This window comes from Maylandia zebra, linkage group LG18 (assembly GCF_041146795.1).
Source record: "Maylandia zebra isolate NMK-2024a linkage group LG18, Mzebra_GT3a, whole genome shotgun sequence".
NCBI classification, from domain to species: Eukaryota; Metazoa; Chordata; class Actinopteri; order Cichliformes; family Cichlidae; genus Maylandia; species Maylandia zebra.
In genome coordinates this window covers 28,249,344-28,254,592 of record NC_135184.1, presented here as the reverse complement: position 1 = coordinate 28,254,592, position 5,249 = coordinate 28,249,344, and positions in this window count along the sequence as shown.

Sequence of the window (5,249 nt, the reverse complement as noted above, 5' to 3'; positions counted from 1 at the left end):
CAGCGGAAGAATTTCTTCATTTAAAGCTTCTTTTGTGTCTTTATTTGTGTACTTAATACTCATCCTGATTCAGGTGTTGCTTCCTCTTCAGTATGTCTGTCCTTGACGGCCCACTGAAAGCAGAAAAATGGCATTCATCTTGCAGAAGTGACGTCAATTTTCACATTGTTGGAACACCAATCAAACAGATGTAGTGGCACCGCCGCACCGCTCTCATGGCAGCAGTGGGCACAGATAACTGATTAAGTTACAAAACTGGATGAAAACTGTGAACCTGAACTGCTTTGGCTCTGTGGGAATGAAGACGTTTTAAAAAAGGAATGGTGCAGTCCGGTCAAAATAAAAAGTCAGACATAATCTCGTCTTTGGCTAATGATTAGTTGCAGTTCTTATTTAAAGAGCAGAAAGTGTTCCAGAATTCTGCTAGCTTACTTTCATATCACTAAATCCTCTAATATTTGTTTTAAAGTTGCACACACCCTTTGGCTTTTCCTTTCACTGGAAAGTGAGAACTGGTAGGAGACACACTGTTTCATGGCAGCCGGTGTGGTTGTTTATTTCCTGCTGTTACTATTTATAATATTTCCGCTTAAAATAACCAGAAATTATGTGATATCAGTTTTGTAGTGATAAAAAATTCCCAATCATGCAAGAGCTCTGCAAAGCTGTTGTATGTCTTGGTGATGCTTTCATTTGCATGCTGATGTCAGTGTTGCTCACAATGCCCTTGTTAGGCCTTCAGCTGGATTTTTGATGGACGTAGCTTTGGAACCTTCAGAATTCATTAGTCAAAACAAGATTTTTACAGACTTACTAATGCTCTGATTTATTGTTCAATTTATTATTTAGGTGAGTATTTTCACACACAGATCGGTTCTGGCACACAGTTGTTCTCCAGCCAAACAGCATTACAATAAATGAGCACTTGTCTGATTACCTGAAACAGCCTCCTGGTGCCACCCTCCCAAAACTCTCTCTGTCTTTGAATATAAGGCTGTAGTAAAGTAAAGGGGAACAGAACATGGAAAGATGGCTTCCTTAATTGTAAATAAAGCTACTGTATAAGACATTAAACAGGAAAATGTGAACAAAAGCTTTGTGTTAATTATTTACAATTGAGATTGTGTGTCCCAAAGTGCCCTCGCCCACATGACTTTGTCATGACTTTTCCCACCTGTGCCATCCTGTTTAACAAATCCCACATCAAATCATCAAATCATACATCAGAGGAAGATTCCCAGAATAGTGTTCTCCGTCTTCTGGGGCCATGCATATCTTTATGCAATTTAGTGCAAATCCATTTGGTATGTAGTTGCAGTCATGGTAAAAAGAGAATGAATCCTCCATGATTTCAGAATTTTTACATACAGTGTATGCAGAAAGTATTCACAGCGCTTCACTTGTTCCAAATTCTGTGGTGTTACAGCCTTAATCCAAAATTCTTTTTCATCTCAAAATTACACACAAGTTTAATGAAGAAGAAAAATATAACATGCAGATAAGTATTCATAACTTGTGCCATGACAGTCAAACTTGAACTCAGGTGCACTGATCTGAGAGCAGTTTCTACTGAGATCTGGTGAAGAGTACAGAAAAATGTCTGCTGCAATGAAGTTCTCAATGAGCACAGTGGCCTCTATCATCTGTTAATGGAGGAAGTCAGGAGTCACCAGGTCTCTTCCTAGAGCTGGCCGTCGGGCCAGTCTGAGTGATTGGAGAGAAGGACCTTCGTCAGGGAAGTGACCAAGAACTTGATGGTCTCTCTGACAGAGCTCCAGCATTGTTCTCTGGAGAGAGGAACACCTTCCAGAAGGTCGACGAAGGACGACCATGGTACAGTGGCCAGACAGAAGTCACTGCTCAGTAAAAGGCACATAACAGTCCACCCGAGGTTGTCAAAAGGCACCTGAAGGACTCTCAAACCATGAGAAACAAAATAACCGGTCTAATAAAACAAAGATCAAACTCTTTGACCTTAATGAAAACAAATCTGAAGCAATGTGTAAAAAACTGTCCTTAGTTTTTTACACATTGCTTCAGTGGCTTATAGAGACACTTTTAGCAGAAATAACATGACTCTCACATCATGATGAAGGAAATTTGGCCCACTTCTCGGCTTCAGTTTGCAGAATTTTACAGGATTTGGTTTATACACAGCTCTCCAAGCATTTCAGTCAGATTGAGGTCTGGTCTTTGACTATAGCCATTGCAGCACCTTGATTGTTTTCTCTTTCAGCCAGTCTCTTGTAGACTTGCTGTTGTGCTTGAGATCTTTGTCATGTTTCATGATCCAATTTCAGCCAAGCTTTAGCTCTTGTGCAGATGGTGGTGGTGGTCAGAGACCAGTGTCTGGCAGCCTTGCCTCTGTCAGTGCGCCCCAGGGTGGCTGTGGCTACAATGTAGCTTGTCATCACCAGTGTGTGAATGGGTGGATGACTGAATGTGTAAAGCGCTTTGAGGTCCTTAGGGACTAGTAAAGCGCTATACAAATACAGGCCATTTACCATTTAGAGAGTCTGAGATGGAGCTCTTGGGTTTTTTTGACATTTCTCTGACCTTGGTGTGAATCTGCTGTGAGGTTCCTGGGTAGATTAACAGCTGTCTGTTTTCACATGTAAATACTCTGCTCACTGTAGAATTAGGGACTTTAGATTGTTTGGAAGTGGCTTTATAATCCTTCCGAGGTTGCTTCTCTGGGATCTTTGCTACCGTCTTTCTTCATTGGCACTGTGTTAACATACACCTGAATGCTCCCGATCAACTAATTGCCAAAACATCTTTCATAGAGGTGCTCACACTTTCTGATGATTCATAGTGCACTCATAAACAGATTTATATTGCTTTTAGTTTCCCTGCTGCCCATCATAATTTCAACCTAATGACTCTGGTGTATCTTTATAATTACCATCACTGACTGGGTTAAATATTCAAGGTGTTAACTGACAGCTTAAGTCTGTATCAGTATTAAATGAACCTCACAGGCTGCTTGCGAGGAGTTATGTTTCAGCTTGTGTGTTAAAGCCAGCAGTTTACATAGCAATTATCTGCAGTAACCAACTCCCACTTTAATTTTGAGCAATTGTTGCTTTCATGGCAGCAAATGAGGATTCTGATTGTCATCATATTTCACCCTGACGTCACGTTTAGGTTTTGCACAAGATGCTGTTGGACTGCTTGATAGCACAAACCTGTACGATGTCTCTTATTTTACTGTGAGCCAACAAAAAGAAACAGAGAATCGGGGTTTATGACAAAAGGTGCTTTTAATTTGCAAGACAACAGCAACGAAAGACGACTGCTGTCAGCATGTTTAGGAAAGTGGCAAAATGACTGCTCTAATGAAACCACTTGTCACTACGATGAGAGAGGTATTAATAATTCATCACATTTCTGACAAATGAGCTATCTGAAAAGCTTTCTGTTTAGCAACATGACTGTACACAGCTTCTGACGTAGCCCAAACCTGATAAACACCAAAGGCTCAAAATCAAAAAAGCTTTCTATCGTCTCTAAAATTCCACAGGCCTTACCTATCAGAACTCAAAAGCCCCAAAATGTTGCTTTTTCTTCCAAAGCATGTGGTGCCACTGGAAGAGTCTGCACATTTAAAGTAAGGCCTTGGTCTCTGGTTTTGATACCAGCAGTGAGTATTCTTCATGTTTTCAGTCTGCACCGTTCATCTACAATCCTTTGAGGGCATTCAATACAGCATGCTGTAATCACATTCACATGCATATGAGCTCTATTCTTTGACTGTTTACTGAATCTTATCTAGGAACAGTGTGCCGGCTATGACAGGCTTCATTTCCAGGAACTAACAAAATCATTTTTATGTGTGTAAATAAAGAGGTCATGTGAATGTCTTTATGCTCTTCTGTTTGCTTTTTTAAGAAAACAAGCATGGATGGTTCTAAAGTGACCTATGATTGAGCGGTGACAGTGCAGAATTGCCCCTTCCACTCGTCCCATGGGACAAGCTTCAGGTCCCTGAATTGGATAAACAGGAGAAGATGGATGGATGATTGGATGGATGATTGGATGGATGATTGGATGGATGGGTGGATGACTCTAGCATGTCCTTAGTTGGGCTACAGATGTGACGTCCTAATGCAGTGAAACTAGTGACCCATTCTATGACTGTGTCACATTGTTGTTAGTCACCTTAATGACAATAATTTTACTATTCATTTTTGATGGACTATCAGTTACTATCCTTTACTTTCTCAAAACTACCACAACCAAACTCCATCGAGTTAAAAACAAGTTAATGGAAGATGCTGGTTGTGGTTGGAAACCCGCTTTCAAACATGACAACAAAGTATGGAGGCACTGGTTTTTGATATGCTAATTTTTGTCTTCATGCTGGGAATAATTAATGGTCATTAATAATTAATGAAGTAACTGCAACCATGCAACATGGGTAATTGCATGCAGCTCTCTTACTTTACTAAAGTCAGAGGAAACACTTTGAAAGCTACAAGCATGCAACACAATTTTAACTGCTGTTAAGTTTGGTCAGAGTTAGATTACAGGCTGGTGAGTCTTGTTTATTGGTCCTTACAGATCCTTTTGTGCAGCTCTGTCACTGTGACTTGTGCAATGTGGAAAATATATATGAGTTTCAAATTGCCTGGATTCACCTGCTACAGTAGTTCTACCAGTTCTTTGCCATCCCTCCAGCTGGCGATGCCCTAAAGGTCAGGTTAGTTAGTTTATGCAAAAAAAAAAAAAAAAAAAAAAAAATCATGAGAGCAGAAGGAAAACATTCAGTACTACGCAAGCTGCTGTATTTTAACTTCTCCATGGATGCAGTTTCTATGGGATCCCCACCTCTGACAAAATCTTCCTGCTAAATAATGACAGCCCCTGACTGCCCCCAATCTGTATGACATAGTCTAAAAGACAAAACAAAAATATAAATAAAACTAAAGTACAAGTCTCTCAAAAGTCTACAGTTCTTAAGTGGGATAAAGCTCTTTCTGTCATATCCCGTTTTTACGGTAGCATTGAGAGTTCAGCCACAGTTTAAAAGTACTTTTATTGTTTTCTTCATTTGAATCGACAAATACAGTAAATTGAATCTTTTTTCTTTGTAGGCGTCAACGCCCTCGTGTACTGACGTTCACAGGTGATGTTTCATTGGTTACTCGTTGGCTGTTCAAGGTAAATCCTGTGTGGGAGGGGGTGGGGGAGCAGGAGGAGGAGGAGGAGGAGGGAGACTTCAGGAGCGGAGCAGTTCACGCCGCTCA